Below are 20,294 nucleotides of genomic sequence, written 5' to 3'. Positions count from 1 at the left end.
ATAATCAAAACATTTATTTTTTAAGGATTTTATTTATTTAACAGAAAAAGAGAGAGAGCACAAGAAGGCAAAGCAGCAGGCAGAGGGAGAGGGAGAAGTGGGCTCCCTGCCCTGCAGAGCGCTTGATCTGGGGCTCGATCCCCGATCCCTAGGATCATGACCTGAGCTGAAGGCAGACACTTAACCAACTGATCCACCCATGCACCCCCAAATATTTATTATTAAGCTTGCATAGAGTAAGTACTAAATGAATGTTAGATGTTATTGTATTTATTGGCAATAGACTGGCCTTCACGATGGTTGACAGGCCATCAAGGTTATTCCTCAATGATTTAGATGAAAGATTTTTGCCATAGTTAACAGAAAGGCTGACTCAAGTGATTTTAAAAATAGACAAAATGAATCTAGAGGTATAATAATTTCAAAAGTTTTTATCATAGTCTTAACAACTCTTTAATAATCCAGGTCATCTCCATAGTTATTTATGCTGGCACACTCCGTATTGATTTTTGTCCTCAGATTTGTATCCTCATGACATAAGGTGGCTGCCACAGCACTGCCCTCACAATTTCACATTGTGCAATGGTCAGAAATTGAGGAAGAGAATGTCAAGAACTGAGAATATATGAGATTTAACACTACTTTCAGATTAACAAATTAGTCTGCCATAGTTTTATAGACGTTGACCAAAGATATGAGACACTGGAGTAAGTCAGAGTTTGACAATCTATTATTTGGAACAAAAGCAATGGCCATCACTTTTTTGACCTATTTCCCAAAGTCACAATTGCCACCAGGGCAATATGACAAGGGTCTGGTGATGCCACAATACTCTGTGAAGTGTTTTACATGAGAGGAACCCCAATATTAGGGTATTCTAATCTTTTATTAAGCAAACCTGCTTGACATTTCTGTTGGAAGGAGATATTATCTTTATTTTTCTGGACAGTAAGCAAACCTGTCCTGTATGCAAAAACTATTTCTATCCTTGAAGACTATTCTCTATACAAATTCCTTAAGAAATAGTCTAGAATAAACGGGCAGTGAGGAAAGAAACACAAGAATTCCCACACTAAGAGCATACCCTCAAAACTCGTAACTCTCATAACTCTTTTTTAGAAGGAACAAAATATTTTCCAAATGTTTCCTGAAAGTTGTTGCTTCATTTAATATATTTGAACCTCACTTGCATGCTTAGTTCCAACACTAGCAAACAAGAGTGCCAAAATTGACTTTAATTAATCAAGTTTGAATTCCTAGAACTAAGGAAGAGCCCATCTTTCCTTATATAGCACATTGGTCTCCCAAATCTGGAAAAAGAAAAAGTGGAGTTTTCTTAAAAAGCAAAAATGGAGGATTATTATTAGGCAAGTAATCAACCAATAGGGGCTGCTATACCTAGTGTGTGTGTGCGTGTGTGTGTGCATGTGTGTATCCCCATCAATCAGGATAAATTCTCTTTTAAACAAAATCAAAAACTCAGTGCGGCAGCACTAAGGCAATTATAATAGGCAGGCAAATGGGGTCTTTTTACTTTGGGGTGTTGAAAGCTGTGTGTGTGTGTGCATGTGCATGCACATGAAAGAGAGATTGAAAGATCATATTTTTAGCAGTGGCTATGTACAAAGAATATTATTTTACAGTTATTTCTTCTGCATTCTCTATTTTTCCATACTGAATGCATATTATAGTACCTGATTCACAGTAGGTGCTCATTAAAAAGTTATTAAATTAATTAATATGTAATTTTTAGCTTTTTTCTTTTTTATTATTTTCTTTGCATTTAATTAATTAACATATAATGTATTATTGTTTTCAGAGGTAGAGGTCAGTGATTCATCAGTCCTGTATAATACCCAGTACTCATTACATCACATGCTCTCCTTAATGTATAAAGAAGGTTATCTATGTTGGGATATTCTCCTAATAAAATCTTTGATTATTAAATTATGTTGACACTTTATTTAACTTTTTGTTGTTTTTATTCAATATTAATTACTTTCTTAAAGCATATATCACTAAGAAAACAATATCTAATATAGCTACCCTATGTCAGGTAATACTTTTATCATATGCTTTGGTGTTTTATTCATCTTCTCAAGTGTTTGGCAAGATCAAATGGTCGAGACTTTAGATAATCCTGCTTATCAGTGTGGGTGCCAAAGGAAACCACCTCTGAAGCTCTAACATTCCATCTATAAGCTATAAATCTGTGTTATCTGTACATCTTTTAGATGCTTTTTTTTACAAGTGAAATATTTCTCTCATTGCAGAAAGTGTTGAATACATTATCTTGACTATTTCATGTGCAAAAAACAAAGAATTACTCACATGAAAGAGCATCAGCTGGATGCTACTCTTACAGCCTGAATAATTATACTGTTGAAAAGTTGAACAAGAATCATATAGTGCATTCTGGGTTAATAGACTTTTTTCCCTCTGTGAACTCACCAAGAAACCATAGTCACAAAGCCATTCTGATTGGGAGAATGTTACTTCTGAATTGTGGAGAGACCTCAAAATTGTTTAAACCAGTTCAACATCAAAGTCCTCCTAAGTATCATAAGCCAATGCAGGTTCTCTGCTACTATGTCTTCTTATAATGCACTTAATTATTCATTCCACAAATATACAATGAGTGCTTATTATGTCTTGTGGATACAAAAATGAGTAAGAGACAGCTTCTGACCTCAAGGACATTCACACATAAAACTGCTATTAAATGACATTCTTCCTATAATAAGGAAGCAAAAGGAAGATTTAATTTTACCTGATGACCAAGGAAAGTTCCCAAAATTTATCTCCACTGTGAGTCTAAGTTAGCAAGGTGGAAGGTCAGGGAAGAACCTTCTAGCATGGAATATCATGAGGAAAAAGATAGAGCCTCAAAAAAATATGATGGAGGATTAACTACTTAGAAACTGCTATGCCAGTGTCCTGTAGGAATTTAAAAGGAGAGGAAATAAATTTTCCCTGCAAGAGTCAAACTATAAAATTAAAACTTAAGGGGTCTATAGGAGTGCCTGGAGGGCTCAATAGGTTATGCGTCTGACTCTTGTTTCTGGCTCAGGTCATGACCTCAGGGTTGTGGGATCAGGCCCTATATTTGCTTGAGATTTTCTGTCTCTCTCTCTCTCCCTCTCCCCTTCCCCCCACCCCCTAAAAATAAATAAATAAATATTTTTTTAAAAGAGAAGATTTTATAAAGACAAAGCATTCAAGGAAAACTGATTCTCAAGATAAATTGTTTGCATTTTCCTTGAAATTGTTAGTATACATAACAAAGGAAGGTTTTGGTCTTCCCTAGAAATGCAGGCCAAGGATTCAGAGAACAAAATTTGCCAGACATAATGCCTCTTAGGACACAAAATAAGACTATGCTTAAGCAGCTAAGGTACAGAATTTTTACCATAGTAAAATCAGCAGAGTAATAACTATCTCCTTGTGAGATCCCTTTAAGAGAAAGCCCAAGAAACTTTTATTCTGGTAGTCACACTTAGCTCCTTCCCAGCAAGCAGTTAGGCATCTTGAATATGAAAGTGATAAGCTTAAGGAATAGTGGGAACCTCATAGCTTAGTTTCAGTCCTCCCAAAATCAGATGCTGAGGCAAGAATTTGGGAGGCACAAATGAGCAAAGGGGAAATATGATGGGAAAGGAAAAGAAGCAAGCACAACAAAGATGTATTAATGAACAATTTGCTATTTTAGGCTACCAGTGTTAAATCCAACAGGGTCTGCCTAAGAAACCAGGTATAATCGGTATCAGGATTCTCACTGAATGCTGGGACTTTCATCTGCCATTATCAAGGGCTGCTCTAGAGCCATGAATTCTTCCCATCCCACATATCCACATGTTTCTGGGTCACCTAAGTGCAGAGAAGCAAGTTTAGGGAAATCCTTGAGCCCAGAAGTGAGAATCAAGTACTTAAAATAGGAAACTGTCAACTTGCTGGTACCGGAGCTTCAGGGAAGTGAGGGAATGTGGGGGTAGCATCTGCTTCAAAATACTGCTTGTGTTTCTTCTCAGTTTCCTCATGCCTCACATAGAGTCCTCTGTGTTACATCTTCTCACCATGGTGACCAATCAAAATCTCTTGAAAAAAATGAAACTTATAGCAAAGGATTAAAAAAAAAAGGTTAAAAAACGGGTTATATCTCTTACTGCTGCAGCTCATCTTGTGAGTATAAGTGGACCCAATCTAAATTTCCCTCACCTTGCAGAGTACATCCACTGGTCTAGATTACCTGGCTCAGTGGGATGAAGAGAACTTCATTTCTAAGGAGTTGAAGTCTCTGGTTATCTGCCCTCTTCAAGCCATGGCTGGTACAATTATCCATTGTGTGTTATTACTAGATGTAGTAAGAGGCACCCCCAATGGATCCCTGAGTTCTAATAACACTACTTTTTAACTTCATTATGTAGCAGCCATCCTAGATCTTCAGAATCATTGGAGTTAGTTAATCTTCAAGTATAGAAACGACTTGCCCACTGGTCTCTTAGTATAAGGATATAAAATGTAGTTTTTTGTTACCTTCCATGCTCCTGAAGAAAATGTTACACCAGAGACCACAAGCCATAGTCCAGCAGAAGCTAGGGAAGTAATGGGGACAGGAAACACAAATTCCTCACCTGGATCATTTGGACTGATGGAGAGAGGGGCCACTGCTACTTCTACCCATTGGTTCCTGGACGCATGTAATTTTAGCTATTTGGAAAACAAGATGTAATAGCTGTTGTTTAGTGTAGATAATACATCCTAAAGAACAATATTCTAAATCTACATACAGGAAGTTGTCCCCAAGCTGGTACCTTGACTGAGATTTTAAGAGACTATTTCTACATTCTTTTACACTGACAATTGCTAAAAGATGCATCATATGTAGAACCAGTCACTCTTCCTTATACCCTCTTTGCTTAAAATGCATCATTTGATTTAAGGGGTATTGTGTAAGACCTCATGATGCAAATTAGATAACCCTTGAACTCTTAGTGGTGCTGACAAAGGCACTAAAGACAAGGAAGGTGGGATGCCTGAGTAGCTCAGTGGTTAAGCGTCTGCCTTTGGCTCAGGGCGTGATCCTGGTCCTGGGATTGAGTCCCACATCAGGCTCCTTGCAAGGAGCCTGCTTCTCCCTCTGCCTGTGTCTCCGCCTCTCTCTGTGTGTCTCTCGTGAATAAATAAAATCTTAAAAAAAAAAGACAGGGAAGGCAAACTCATACTTGGAGTAGTATCAATCCCAATAATGATGAATCTCTACCCCCTCTATGAAGAGTCCTATTTAACTTGCCATGGGTACCTGGTGAGTCTCCCCAAAGTACCCTAACTAGAACTCAGTGTTAGTCTGTTTCTGACAAGTTGAACATTCAGCAGTAACAGTAACTGGAAAAACCTTCATAAGGGGGAGTCCATGCTATTGGGCTGAGGTATAGCTTCCATTTCTGCTATGGCCTATACTCTGTTCGTGGGTCTATCATTCAAGCAAAGGTTGAAATCAGAAAGACTGACTAACCTTGACAGAAAAAGTCATCCTTTTTTTTTTTTTTTGAAAAAGTCATCCTAACTACTAACCGTTCAGTGTATTCTCTACAAGAAATGCTTTCTTTCAGATCACAAACAAAAGATATGAACGACTTGAACTCAATCTCGAGGTTCATCCATATGCCTTTTCCTGAGACCACATTTACCTTTCCAATGCCATTCTTCCCAGGCTTTTAGGACCAACCAAACTATTTACCACTGCTCATTAACCATGTATATCCTTACCACAGACCCCTTCTCCTTTCAGAGTTGATGATCAAATGCCCTGCTTCGATTTCTGACTCCTGGGAGGATTTCTGCTCACCACTTAACATCTATGACCATGCCTAAGTGGACAATCATTCAGCAACTGTCCCTTTTCAATGACAACATATCCAGAGATCTATCTATAACGAAGCCCAAGTCTGTCTTCTTCCATCAGCTAGTTCTGGAAAATTCTTCATAAATCCATAAGTATAAGCTAGGGAGAGTTGTAGCATGAATAGGTGATGTAGGAGCTTGGGCCACCTATTTGTGCAACTGAGTCTGCTGAACCAGCTAAAGCTTGATCCCAAATATAACATTTCTATCCTATGATAGATTGTTTTGCGGTACCTGCTATTGTTTATAAATTGATTGATATCTGACAGTACCAATGTCAGTGATAGATGGCTTTAGTTGCAATATCAGTTGATGGAATAAGGTCAGGTGCTCTGTTTCCACTCTTTCTAAAAACATACCAGGAGCTTCTTTTCCAACGATAAGTGATTAGCTACTTCAGTATACATGATTTTGCACTAAAACCCCAGGGATGTATGTTCTATCTTTCCTGTTTGGATTTGCCAGAGATTCCATACAGTGTATCTTCCATGCATACCTATAGCACCATTGGATCTGATGGGTCAGATGACTCAAGTAGCAGCTGGCACCAGCGTCTATAAATGCTACAATGGTCTCCCTTGCTTGAAACGCAATCCAAAATTATCAGGCTTCCATGTCACTCATTAAATAGTCAAAAGCAGTATTGGTAAGTATGGTATATGCAAAAAACAAAACAAAACAAAACAAATGAATTGATTAAATAACCTTTATTACCTCTGTAATCTTTCAAATTTTTCAAAGTGGCATTAATCTCCACAATTCTAATGTACATGCAATATTGCTTCTGATTTACTATTTTGGCCCATAGAGGTAGTTTCAATACTTGTATGTTGTTCTTCCATCATGTACTCTTATTCCACAGCTCAGAAACTCACTTAGACAATTCTAACAGTTGCTATAAATATTCATCCCGATTATGCCTTCAGGGATCAGAGAAATGGAGTTGGGCCATATTCTGTTTATTACTTGGACTCCATTTGCATCCACTCTAATAACAAGACCACGGAGGTGTTTTGGGATCCTTTGGACACATATATGATGACTCAAAATATTTAGGTACTTTGGTAAATGAGTATCGTTTCTTACAGAATCATAGCAGAATTGTGATAGAATTGGGTTTTTACTGTCGGTAAATCCTAGATCGGAAGCTTCTATTATTAGCATGCATTAGAGATAACAAAGACCTAATCTAGAAAATGAAAGAGTAGGTCTGCCTTTACCTCAAATAAGCATAAAGAATCCAGGAAGAAGATCATTATCTTTACAGTTACTGGCTTCATTGAATAGTTCACATTTTCAGAAATACTTGAGAAAGAAAACGTGTCAGTTTTCTTATTAGTTATTGTACCCTTTCATTTTTTACAACAGAAGAGAGTCTAGTAAAGTACCCCACCAGTGTTTTTTGAACTGTGATATGTGTACACATCATCTGGGGACCGTATTAATATGCCAGTTTTCATTCAATAAATCTGGGGAGTGGTTGAGAGCCTACATTTCTAAGATTACAGGTGACACTTTTATTCTTTTGTTCTGAGATCACATTTTAGGTATAGAGCACAGGTTGTTTTAGGCAACCTATCTGTTATTACTCAGACTTACGTGAGAAATTAAAAACAAGAATATAGGGGATCCCTGGGTGGCTCAGCAGTTTAGTGCTTGCCTTTGGCCCAGGGCATGATCCTGGAGTCCTGGGATTGAGCCCCACATCAGGCTCCCTACATGTGTCTCTGCCTCTCTCAGTCTGTGTCTCTCATGAATACGTAAATAAAATCTTTAAAAAAAAAAAACAAGAATATATTTTATAGGTTGCTCTATTCTTATCCATATTTTATGTACTCATATCACAAAATTATCTACTAGTTAGGGTATATACAGCTGAAGCGAAGTGATTTCCTATCAGTCTAACTGAAATCGAGGGCCTGTATTAATCAAACTTCCAGGACTCATTCACAAAATGAGATACCATGGGTTAAAATGACAATAACAGAACTATTTAAAACACCTCCTGTAAGATCATGGAATAGTTTTTCTCTGGCCATTTCATTGTTTAAATGAATTATTGAGTATTCTCATGCCAAAATACTTATATACATCACACCTACAAACTCACTGAATGTTATATCTAAAACTTGAGATCATATCATCCAATCTCATCAACATGGCAAGTAGAACACAGACTGCCAAGAAAATAATAATAATAAAAAGACCCTTGTCTTTCAGGTTATAGTTTTTTATATGTCAGCTCTGCTATGCGTTTTTTTTTTTCAATAGTATCCTCTTTTTTCTTTGTTTTAAATGCTTGTTGTTTTCACTAATGACTTTAGGAGTCAAAAAAATTAATCAAGCTGAATTCATTTTACAAAATAATGCTGGGATTCCCAGTTTTAGATTCCTATCACATTTGATATATTTAAATCCTTTCCATCATGAAATTCCCAAAGATGTATTTAGATAGGGGCACCTATATCAACTCTGGAAACTAGGATTTCAAGGAATTATAGCATGACACAATTTAGATGAGGCAAAATTAGGAAAGGCTAGATAAGTCTCCACCACCAAGAAAGGAAAACCAACTGGGAGATTTAGTAAAGATAACCTCAGAGGAATTAGTCCCCTGGTGTGGAGTAGCAGTGCAGAATGTACCCAAATTTACTCAGAGGGTCAGTTGATGAAAAGGCAAATACCCAAATTTATTCAGAGGGTCAGTTGATGAAAAGGCAAACCTTCATCCAAAGGTGCTTTACTTTAGGAAGCATGGAAAAAGTAGTCTGTTCACAACGAATAAGAGAACTATGGGGAATTTATTCCTAGTTCATGTTTGGTGTCCACAGAATTCTATGTCTACTTTATTTCTGACATTTACAAAATAAGGACTCTAGTTTCAAGATGACAGAGTACCTGCACCAAATCTTCCTCCTGCCAAATACACACACACACACACACACACACACACAGCTTAAAAACCAATCAAAACAAAACAAAAACAAACAAATGAACAGTTATTAAGTCATACACTGCAGGTAATCATCCCAAAAGGATAAAAACAAAAGGAAAACAGCAGCGAAAAGCAGCACCTAAGATACTCACAGGAAACCTCGGTGTCAAAAAGGTAGGATCAGGAGCCTTGGTACTACTCATGTCAGAGAGGGGCAGGGGCTGAGATGCAAAGGAGTTGCAGAAACAAAGAACAGAGCAATTAGTTACCATAGTTGGAGTCATTTTGTAGTTCTCACCATTTCCAGATAATCATCAATGGGAATTGCAATGCAACTTTACATATCTAAACCTATGAGATGTAGTCAAAGCAAGGGTAATGCACCATCTTGAATATACTCATTAAAAAACAAGGAAAGTAGAAAATAAATGAAATGTGCTTTGAACTGAAAGGCCTGGGAAAATAAGCCAAAAAAAATTGCTATTAATGATTAAAACAGAAATAGATTTAAAAATGTAAGAGTAGCCAAGAATATTTTTGGAAAAGAAACAGAGAATATAACCACCTAGTCATATATTAAAACATACTATCAATCTTAAGTATTTAAAACATTGTGGTATTGACAACAATAAAGGACAAATAGATGTAAAAACAGAATAGCCATAAAACACAAAGAAAGTATAAATGAAAAGAGTGACACATTGGACTATACAAGGAAAGCTCCAACATATCAGAAATTCTTACAAATAAAAACAACCTAATAAAAAGAAAAAGGGAGAACAATAAGAAACAGACAATACTATAAAAAAAAAAAGGAAAAAGAAAATACAATGGCTTTTAAAATGTGACAAGTAAAATGTGACAAGTAGTTAATCAGAGAAGAAATATGCAAATGAAGATTAAAACAAAGAGATATAATTTTTCCTTATTAGCTTAGCCATAGTGTAAAGGTTTGGCAATTTCAAGTTTTAGCAACTGGGGAGGAGAGCTAAGACCAATTTAACACTGTGAAGGTTAGTATCACTATATCCATTAAGTTCAAATATGCATTCTTTTGACTATACAATTGCAAAATTTAATGAATAATCTAAAGAAATAGTGCTACAAGCATAAAGAGGAATATTTAAAATATTTTCATAATTGCATTGTTTTGAAAGCAAAAATTTAGAAAAAACTCTAAAGTCAAAAATGAGATAATTGATTAAATTAGGCATTTCAAAACAATCAGAACTATTGGTAGCAACAGGAAAACATCTCTAGGACCCCATATTGTTGAGTGAAATGAAGTATACATACACACACATGCACACACACATAAATAAAAAAACTGGTAAGAGCACACAAAATCTCTTGCGTGATAACAGTTCTTCTGGCTATGATTTAGAATATGTGGGACAGTAGTGCCAGAAGCCATCCAAAAGGACTTTAGTTTATCTCTTTATTCATATTTAAATGTATTTTTTTTCTTTTAAGGTAGGCTCCACATCCAATATGGGGCTTGGACTCATGTCTTCCTGTAATTTTTAGGGAATTTTTAAAAATGTGTAGCTCCCTTGATAATTCTTAGTTGAAAGGATTGGTGATCTTAGAATCTGTAGCATATGTTTTTGCACTTATATTACTTTAAATGTTTGCTTAATTACACTAGTCACAAATAGACACTGTTTGACTAAAAAAAAATCTTAGAGAACTTTATTGGCCAACAGACTCACCTCCCATGGTATATAACCCATCCACCACTACTCCACTACCACCACGTATTCTCTGTTGCCCTGAACCACTTTGACCCCAAGGAAATATTTTGTGAATGCCAAGTCCTTTCATACTAAATGCACTAGTTCTTCAATATAACTCCATGACTTTCTTATAGACAACTATATAATAGAAAGTAGATGGTGAAAAAGACCATCAGCATGAGGGAAAGGCAGTTTGCTACTACAACTTTTTACTTTGGCTCAAAGAGATCGGATTCTATGCATTACTATACAAAATAAGCTGTGGCCACACTCATTGGTGCCCCATACCAAATTTCAAAAATCCTAAATAGAGTACTATTTGGAAGAAATACACACCTATCAGCATTCCGCCCTTAGCCTTTCTTTGCAGAGTTGCTATAATTAAACACAAGATTTGAAGTCATATGTGACCAACCTAGTTGTGCTAGCTTGCTTGTGAGTCAGATATCATGACTTGCCATTTTCCCTAGCCATGAAAGAGGGGAACTAGGACTGCTTTAAACTTATTATTAATTAATATCAGAGTTCTGTAGGATTGTTATTACTCAAGGACCCACTGGTATTATTTATATATATATAGTCAGTTGAGGAAGGTCTTTCTAAACATCAAACCAATGACAGAAACTAAGTGAATACATCTGGCTACATAAAAATTAAATATTTCCATAAAAAATGAAAAATTCAATTCATTAAAAATTACAAATATACCCGAAGCTTACTTTCTAAATTCCATTCTTCAATAAAATGAATCAGGGCTTCTCAGAAAAGTAGCTGATTCCAGGCTGTGGCCTACAGCATTTAGTTGTACCAGAAAGCAAGGAAAAATGCTCAAATAGTCTAAGGAGTCAATTTCAGTAGTTCCCAATGTCTAAAGCTGGAATAACTTGAACATTTTAATAAATAACTATACCATTGGATTATAACTGAAGAAATATGGTAAATATCATGAGTTTATATTGGTACAAATAAATGAATAAATAAAAGAGGGAAAATACTGTTTTTAATTTAATTTAAAAAGCAAAAGGAAAAGGGTAGGTCCTCTTTAATTCTTTTTTAAAGATTGTATTTATTTATTCATGAGAGAGACACACACCGAGAGAAAGAGGGAGAGAGGCAGGGACACAAGGAGAGGGAGAAGCAGGCTCCATGCAGGGAGCCCAATGTGGGACTCGATCCCAGGTCTCCATGATCACACTCTGGGATGAAGGCGGCGCTAAACCACTGAGCCACTGGGGCTGCCCAAGGGGTAAGTCCTCTTTAAAGAAGAACTACAGTTAATAACTGTACAAAGAATAAAGGAAATAGAAAATCACAGTAAGTTGGAGTGCCACAGTAATTTCCTTAGGCTAGCTCCACCGATGAAGGCTAAAATTAGTGGGCAAAACTTTAGGATAATTTACACAGCTTCAAAGTTATCTTCCCCCAGATACATTAATTACTGTGGTAATTTTAATAATGACCACAAATTCTTGGATATTCTTCCCTGCAGATGGTGAAATTTAACTTCCCTTCCCTTCAAAGTAGGCTGAACTTAGTGATTCCCTTCTACCAAATGGAATAATGAAAAGGAAGAATTATAACTTAGCAATGGAGAATCCTATCAAACCTGACCCTAATCAAGATCAACATCACCAGCAATAAGTTGTGTTAAGAATGGATCTTAAAAGTTAGAAGGTTGAATCTTAATTCATGAATTCACATGAATTAAGGAGAAGAGTTATGAGAATACTGCAGTTAGTTTATATGAGAAATTGCTGACCATAAGCAAGAAATGCCACCTCTCTATGTGAGTCCATAAAATGAAAATTATACTATTTTACTGTAAGTGGAAAATTTGTATGAATAAAGCATAGCATTAGGTATCAGAGTGATCTAATATTTAAATAAGAATTTAGTATGTACCTCCTATTTGCAAAAGCAAAATAAAACAAAAACATTTGAAGGAGAAAACCTACCTTCAAGGTGTGTGTGTGTGTGTGTGTGTGTGTGTGTGTGTGTGTTGAGATTGGTAGAATAGGATGTGGGAGGGAGAACAGAAATTAAATTTAAAAAATTCGCCACATTATTCCAACTCCAGATATACAAATGTGAAATATCACCAATGGCTAAATAACATACTAGACAAGGGCCCTCTGGTTCTATAGCTTCACAATCCTATATAGTTAGAATACCCTCATTTGTTACATTGAAGAAGATACATAACGATATACCTATAGGTTAAAAAATAAATGTAATTCCTATGTATTCATTTAAACATCCACCTTCACCCATTGTCTTATGGAATCTTGGATCTAGTCACATTCTGATAAACTACCCTAGGCAGGTCAAAGCCTTTCTTGAGAAAAATATATTTCCATTGCCATAAACTGTCCACTTCGCTAATATTACTCCCTCTCCTTGATCTAAACATATCCTCCCTCTTTCTAGAAATTCATCCTTATGATTTTATCTATATATTTTATTATTACACTAATTGGTTTTTCCAACTTGGCAAAATCTCTCACATTGTATTATAGAGAAGCTTTTCCTTGAGGCTCAGTTTTAATATATGAGCCACAGAGCAAATACTTACTATTAGCCACATGCCAAATGGAAGAATATTGAAATATACCATAAAATGCAGCTAGGCAAAAATGCTGATATTCAGACAAAAAAAAAAGTTGAAGTATAAGGGAAAACACATACTGCAAAATTTTTAAAAAACAATAATAATAATCAAAATAATCACTAATCATTTCCATCAAAGAAAGCCTTTGAAGCCTTTTGTTGCTAATTCTCTAGAGAAATATCTTTGTATCTTCTCCCATTAAAGGTTCATTTACAACAAAGTCATATAAAAATTTATACAGAGATCATTCCAGGTAGATGATTTACCTGGGTGCTTGTAATATAGTCAGTAATATTTTAGTCAGGAAAGAAAACATTAATGGAATAGAGCCCTTTTATTTTACCTAACAGATATTTCTGCCTCTAAATATGTTTTAGAAAAGCACTAGAAACAGACTATCACAATACTACATACTGAGATTCAGTGAACAGGTGTGTATGAGCTCCATCCTTGATGAAAACAACTAGAAAATAACTTCCTTATTTAATTGATAACTTATCAGTAAGGCTTTAAAATTTCAGCAGTTTTTGTTTCAGAGGAAATCAAGAAGAATTTCTGGGAATTATTTAGAAAAAAACACAGACAATAAGCTTTCCCCTGTTGTTTTTTCCCCCTACTGTTTTGATTACATAGTCAAAGAAGAATAATTTAATGAGATATTGATTTTTCTTACATTTCTGATGTAATTCCTTCTCATTTCTTTCTCCAATAAGATGGTTGCGCTCCTCTTGGAGAAGTTTGTGTATAGTAGCTCATCGAAAAGATTACACTTGGTTGGTGGTCAGTGTTAGGTGGGGAGAGCAGAAGGTAGAAAGAGGAAGGCAAAGAAGAAGTAACATAAGAAAAATGAGAAAGATTCCCAAGTCTGAGTAAGGAACAGAATTAGATGAAGCAAAATACAGGTATCTTGTAGCCCATCAAAGACAGCGATAAGGAAGTCAGTCTCAGGACCAAAGGAAATGGCTACATGCATAATCCAGGTGAGCTAGACTCTGGTCCCAGGATTCAGAAAGTCTGTAAAGACATCTATGCCAGAATAATGGAAACAGAGTTGCTGAATTGTGTGAGACCACAGGGTTTAGAGAGTAAGGATATTATCAGTGAGATACACTAAATATGAAAGAGCTCTTGCCTTGCTTATTAGTAATCACACCCTCATGAACTCTTATGTAATCCCAAGGTATGAGAGTGCTTCAGCCTCTACCCCGACTAATAAAGGACTATGGCATTACCTAAGCACTTGGGTTTGGCAAGTAAGACTCAGGATGTCTTCACATGTTTATATGATCATAAATTAGCTTTCCAGATTTTTTCTTATTATTTCTTATGTTTCATTGATTGGTAAACACCTCAGATAGTCACCATGGTTCTGTTGAAACCCAGATTTCTTCTTGCTCATACTTTATCAACCAGTTTTCTACAATTTTAAGAGTTCCAATTCCAATACACACACACACACACACACACACACACACACACACACAGCCTCTACAGCTTTTGTCCTAATGAGACTGCACATGGACTATGTGGATTCATTTCCCTTCAAAGTAATGGAAGCTGACAATTATAGGCCAGTTTATGTATTTGCAGTGGTGCACTGTCAACAACTTTAAAGTCAGTGCAGGGCCTACAAAGGATTTCTTCCTTGTACTAGCACTTCCTTGTTTAAGAAACCAAAAAAAAATCATTTTTATAACATTAATAGTATTACTCTCTTTAAAAGATTTATTTATTTGAAAGTGAGAGAGTAAGGAGGGAGAGGAATAGAGGGAGAGAGAGAGAATCTCAAGCAGACTTCCCACCAAGTGGGGAGCTGGAAGCTGGGCTCGATATCACCTCCTTGAGATCATGACCCTGAGATCATGACCTGAGCCAAAATCAAGAGTTGGACTCCTAACTAACTGAGCCGCCAGCCCCCACAGTGTTGCTACTTTCAAAAAGAATCTCTTGGTAGAGTATAGTAGACACACAGAAGTCAGAGGAGGATACTTAAAGCATACCACTATGGAAAACCATTAATTCACAAAGACAGTGAAAGAGAAAGAGAAAAATAGGGAACTACAAAACAACCAGAAAGCAATAAAATAGCATTAAGTCCTTTTCTATCAATTATTACTTTAAATGCAAATGGATTAAATTCTCCTATCAAAAGGCAGAGAGTGACGGAATGGATACAAAAACAAGACTCAGTTGTGTGCTGCCTACCAGAGACTCACTTCAGTTTAAGAACACACAGGTTTAAAGTGAAGTGGGGAGAGGAGATAGTCCATGAAATGGAAACCAAAAGAGAGCAGGGGTAGCTATCCTTGCATCAGACAAAATCAACCTAACAAATTATAATTAAAAGAAAAATTATACAGTGAGTTCAGAGAGTTGATCAATAGTACAAAGCACAAATAATAAAATTAAATGTATTCATCTTAGAAGAGTAAGTAAAGTTCATATATGGAAGGATTATTGGTAGATTTTTATAAGAAAAATGTGCCTTTGTAAGTTATTTCTTAATGCAATGAAAGGTAACTAATCATTTACCCACCGACCTATTTTCAGTATTGAAAAAATTCCCCCTTTAATATATCAATGTATAATGAAAAGACAGCAAAGAGAGAGAGTGTGAGGACACAGGTTCCACAGTCAGCCAAATCTCTGGGGCTGAATTACCCCGTGGCCATTTACTAGCCATAAGTCACTGGGCAAATTGCCTTCCTCTGTAATTCTCTTTCTTCATCTGTAAAGTGGAATAACAATGGTATCTCCCTCATCATGTGAGCATTAAGCAACTTAACATATGTAATTCAAGGAGAATGACTGGCACATAGGAAACCCACATAAACACAAGCTGTTATTATTTTGAATGATTTGTTGGCACTGCAGGAACTACACCTGTGACGTGCTTTACTTAGGGTGCAACATAGATGAAAGAAATACTAGGCAATATTACACCCATTACAGGGCAGACTCCCAGGTCCTTCTCTTCCTCCAGAGTAATAGAATTATTTGCTTACATGGCTCCTAGACATTTTCAAGTTTCAGCTTCCCAGTTGCTTCCCAGCTTTGTGTTGATTAACCACCATCAACCTACCCTACCCTAACACATTCATTTGCAGTTCTGGGTACTGTGGCCTAGCATATTTAGAATTGTTAATGTATTAACCATAGTAATTCACAGTATGTTATTTCTTTATTTGTAAGCCACTCTTCTATAACAGTGGAGCATATACTCAGTGATAAGTTGTCACTTATTCTTACTGCTCATTTTCTAAATAAATGTGTTTATAATAAAGACTTTAAAAAAGAAAAGAAAAAAGTAACCTTAGAAAGTCAATGTAAAAAATTAAAAAAAAAAAAAAAAAAGAAAGTCAATGTAAAATGAGGCTGTGATCCTGTGTCAGTGTCAGAATGGATGATCTTGACCCTTGGATTCCAGATGGATTGTTAAAAAAAAAAAAAAAAACCCTGCCAATTATTCTCTAATTTCATACTGTGCACTCCATCTGTTAGCTCACTTGCTTTGGTTAGGGGTTGCTTGTCTGGCTTATTTTCTACCACTTTATAGAGATAAAACTCAACTGACATATACACATATCATGTGTAAGCATATGTATTTAGAATGTATTTTAGAAGAATTCAAGGACTGATTATAAGGAAGGAAAATAAGTCATTTAAAAAATAAAATATTATTAAAATCTAACTTACCAAGTCAAGGAAATATTAAACAATAACAACAACAACAACAACAAAAACAACCAGACTGACCAACCAGAGCTAAATTTTTGGAGGAGATATTTAGTGCTTATTTATTAATTTAACATCTAGGTTAGAATTCACATCCAGAGCATTAATGCATTTTAGTTTGAAAGCTACTGAATTTATAATAAAAGCTCTTAATGAACACAGTCAAAAAAAGACACCAGAAACAGCATGTGGAGTTACTAAGGCAGTCAGATTTCGGTTTAAAACTCTAATTTGGTGAGTCACCTGTGTTTCATTGGAAATTATGTTATATGACAAAACTCACTGTTTCAAGAGCTTAAAGGAAATATTTACAAATTCTTTCTTAATACTATAAAATATTAAAATATAGTTCCTGAGTGGCTCAGTCGATTAAGCACCAGACTCTTGATTTTGGCTCAGGTCATGATCTCAGCATTGTGAGACTGAGCCCTGCATTGGGGTTCCACACTCCGTGGGATGCTCTCTCTCCCTCTGTCTCTGCCCCCTTTTCTCTCTCCTTCTCAAAATAAATAAAATATTTTCAAACATTTTAAAATAATGAAACACAGGATATATGCTTGCATGCTAGACAGTGACATCTTTAATTTCCTGTATCCTCACATTACCTCACACATTATCCTCACATTACCTGGCACATAGGAACTTCCCCATTAATATATGCTGAACTAGTGAACTTCCCCATTAATATATGCTGAACTAGTGATCTTAAGCAGAAACAAGAAGTTAAATAAGTGATGTTCACTATGACAATGCATGAAACATAGGGTAGCAGAGTAAAGGGAAACATAGTTATTCATGCACTTTACTATTTATTTTAGCAATGTCTACAAGATTCTGGACCCAATTCACATTCTGCTCTTTCATCAGATATGTGTTTGAAATACAGACAGTGAGAATTAGAACATTAGAATATGAACACAATTCAAAAGCATAAGTTGCATATTCTAATGTTACCATTGTTGAATGTATTTTAAAGGACTCCTGAAAAACAGCACCCATAGGGCTTCAGTTGCTGCTACTTTTTCTCCCATCTCCTCAAACATCCCTCTTCCAGTGTCAATCTTCAGCTTGCACATGATTAGTGAGTCATTCAAAGTGCAAAATCTGTTTTATTGGAAAGGGGAAATCTTCAGGCATAAAATATGTTCAGAAAGGAAATCTTTTCATATAAAATATAACCAAACCAGGAGAGTGACAGGTATAGTGGGGACACAGGCACTAGCTAGGCTTTGTCCACTACTGGAATCAAGCAGTGGCATTTACAACAGACAGAGGTTAATAATGAGAGGAGAAGACAGTAAGGAAGATAAAATGTTTGACTGGGAGCTAGTATGTTGGCTCAGGTCCAAGGATTCTTATCTGAACTCTACAGGGCTGCAAGCAGAGAGGTCTCTCTTCACCCTGGAATAAATTGCTTTGCTGCCCAAGTAAAAATGTGCCCCAAGTACTGATGAACTACAAGGCTTTGGTGCCTAGAGGATGTGTTGGGAGGCAACACCCTTGCCAACGATTTCAGTGATTTCCTGGAGAATACTAGCTGCGGTGGTAGTCATCAGTGGACCACAACTGATTTTATTAGCTGTGATCAGGAATTAGAACTAGCATGGAGGAGCATAGAGGATTCTGTGGTAATAGAAATACTCTTCATGAGCCCAAAAGAAATATATCCAAGGACTCCCAGAAACAACACAGTAAGAAATTGAGAACTTTTCATCAACAACAGGCAAATTGAGGTAAAAATTGGTGACATATTTGTTACCATAAAATAAATGGAAGTTTAGGGATGTAGCCAGAGGACAAGCTAAAAACCTGAGGCCAAATGGTCTTTGCTAAAGAGTTTTCCAATTATGGCTTGAGAAAAAAATAAGCAAAGGAAAACAGTCAGACATTAACTTATGGTAATATGCCATGAAAAATGATGAGAGAACTTAAAGCACTAAAATACTCAGAACTCAACAACATATCTTACTTAAATGTTATCAGAAAACTTCAAATTTAAAAATAAAGAGAAAATAAGGAGCAAGAAAACAATTAAAATTGTATTAATCCTCAGATTTGTTTCCATCAAGGCATAGCTGGGGTTATAGCTGAGAAACCCCACATGCGATTCCAGCATATAACATATCAAATAAAGAATTTGAGTACCTAAAATGTTTAATTTTCTCTGAAACATGACAGGGGCTGCTTTCTTTGTATCTTGAATAGATTCTTCATGACACTCTGTTGGACTAAGTGGATAATCATGAATCGTTCCTCTCTGGATAATCTAGGACTTGGGTATAGCAAGCAGTAATGGTTTGTATGACGATAAATGGAATGAACCTCCAGGTACTGGTACAATGTACAGTCAGAACTTCTGAGGTTCATTTAGTCTAGTAAATTTTAGGGTCCAGAAGTCTTTACTTAAAATTCTCTATATTTCCTTCAGACCTCAATGGATTTTAAAACATGTCATCACTGATTCACTTCCTCCTGCCACACATTGTGCTGTTGAGTATAACCATTAAGCACTCATTCCCCCATTTAGATGTGACATTCTCCATATTACATTTTTTAATTTAAAAATAAATAAATTGGTGCTTGCCCATCCCCTGGCAAGCACCGATCTCCTTCTACTTCCATATCTTCAGAATCTCCTATTCTGAAATGTCCTAGAGTTGCAATCGAACAATATGTAGACTTTAAAGATGGGCTTCTTTTATTTAGTAATATGCATTTATTTAGTATATTTAGTAATATTTAGTAATATGCATATTTAGTAATATGCATATTTAGTATATTTAGTAATATTTAGTAATATGCATATTTAGTAATATGCATCTCCTTATTTAGTAATATGCATTTATTTAGTATATTTAGTAATATTTAGTAATATGCATATTTAGTAATATGCATATTTAGTATATTTAGTAATATTTAGTAATATGCATATTTAGTAATATGCATCTCCTTCTACTTCCATATCTTCAGAATCTCCTATTCTGAAATGTCCTAGAGTTGGAATCGAACAATATGTAGACTTTAAAGATGGGCTTCTTTTATTTAGTAATATGCATTTAAGTTTCTTTCATGTCTTTTCATGGTTTGATAGCTCGTTTCTTTCTAACACTAGATGCTATTCCATTGTCTGGATGTAACATAGTTTATTCTCCATTCACCAGCTGAAGGACATGCTGGTTGCTTCCAAGTTTTGACAATTATGAAAAAGCTACTGTATACATCCATGTGCAGTTTTTGGGTGAACATAAGTTTTTAGCTTTTTGGGATAAATAGTAAGGAACACAATCGCTAGTTCATATGGTAAGAGCATGTTAAGTTTTGTAAGAAACTGCCAAACTCTATTTCAAAGGGGACATTCTGCATTTCTACCAGCAATGAA

Source organism: Vulpes lagopus, chromosome 22 (assembly GCF_018345385.1).
Source record: "Vulpes lagopus strain Blue_001 chromosome 22, ASM1834538v1, whole genome shotgun sequence".
In the NCBI taxonomy this organism is placed as follows: domain Eukaryota; kingdom Metazoa; phylum Chordata; class Mammalia; order Carnivora; family Canidae; genus Vulpes; species Vulpes lagopus.
Note: the sequence above shows the minus strand (reverse complement) of the source record.